The sequence below is a fragment of the Rhagoletis pomonella genome, unplaced genomic scaffold, assembly GCF_013731165.1.
Source record: "Rhagoletis pomonella isolate Grant_MI unplaced genomic scaffold, Rhpom_1.0 Rhpom_scaffold_00003, whole genome shotgun sequence".
Lineage (NCBI taxonomy): Eukaryota > Metazoa > Arthropoda > Insecta > Diptera > Tephritidae > Rhagoletis > Rhagoletis pomonella.
Window position 1 is genome coordinate 29,160,625 of NW_023458557.1, and position 1,245 is coordinate 29,161,869.

Below are 1,245 nucleotides of genomic sequence, written 5' to 3' on the forward strand. Positions count from 1 at the left end.
AGCCTGGCGTAACCTAGAGCAACTCATTAAAGACAACTATTTATGAGAGAAAAGACTTCAATTTGATCATCATAGTTGGAATCAAAACAATGTCAACCACGTGGGCAAACCTGAGGCACACATACTCAATTAAGGCGACATTCAAATCCCGTCTATACTAATAACACCGAATCCAGCCGTTTGTGCCTCTTTGTCCAGTATTATTCATACAATTATATCAAATTTATACTCAATAAAAACATACCTTGGCATTTCTTCCTCCGATGGAAACTTATACAAGGATCCTTGTTCTGGACATCTGGATACACACCTTTTCGGCATCTTCCCTGAAAGGGTATACATTATTAGTAACTTAGATTTATTAACAATATTAATATAATAACTTTTTACGTTATTTATCACTTTCGAAAGGCTTTAATCCACAATTTGTTCCGAAACTTTTAGACGCACGCACTTATTTAATTATTTGTTTTGGTTTTTCAGCTCATTAATGATGCACCCAGGGTTGCATTTACCGTCCATGAAAATATTTCATGAAGCGTTCCAAAATTAGCTCCGAGCAACTAAAAAATGGTTAAACTTAAATGAAATAGTTTTTTATTAAATATTTATTCCTGGTATTTAGTAAAAAACATTCAGATCAATACTAATGTATGAAATGAAGTAAATAAAAATCTACGAATACATTCCATGAATATTTTGTCATAGAGCCATTATTAAATTTAGACATAACTTTGTCAGGCGTTGGTACTGCCGTATATAGAATTAATGCGTTAGAGAGAGATAAATATACAAGCTCAACGCGCTAATTTAGGTATACTTGTATGTATATACCTGTTACTCGTCTGGCATATACTCCAACTGCGAAAATAATGACAATTATAATTTATGTAGATCCCTGGATAAAAGGTTGTCACAAGTTACTTTCGGGAACTCACGATTGAAGTTTGGAATGCAATTTCTCAGAAACACGACTACAGATTTTCTCCAAAGTGTCGGAGAATGCTATGTACTAGTTCATGAAATTCTTAAATTATCTTATTTTTTTAGTTTAGTGTCAACCATTTATGAGTTTAATAAAATTTTGTCGTATACGACATTTGTCAAAAAATGTGCAGTCAGTTTTAATGATATACGCCAAAATGTGATAAAAATTTTTATAAATTAGCCATACTTTTACTAATCAGCCTAATCGTGAGTTTCGCCCGAACAAAATTTCGCCAACAATTTTTTCATCCACCTGTA

At 32.5% G+C, this 1,245-nt stretch overlaps 1 long non-coding RNA gene across 1 annotated transcript; it reads right to left on the minus strand.

The window, feature by feature from the left end:
• Positions 1-276: 276 nt before the first annotated feature.
• Positions 277-529, minus strand: LOC118736542. The gene is made up of 2 exons (XR_004992714.1): positions 384-529; positions 277-326 (listed from the first exon to the last, which is right to left on the minus strand). It is a non-coding gene; the product is annotated as an uncharacterized LOC118736542 (long non-coding RNA).
• Between the last annotated feature and the right edge of the window lie 716 nt (positions 530-1,245).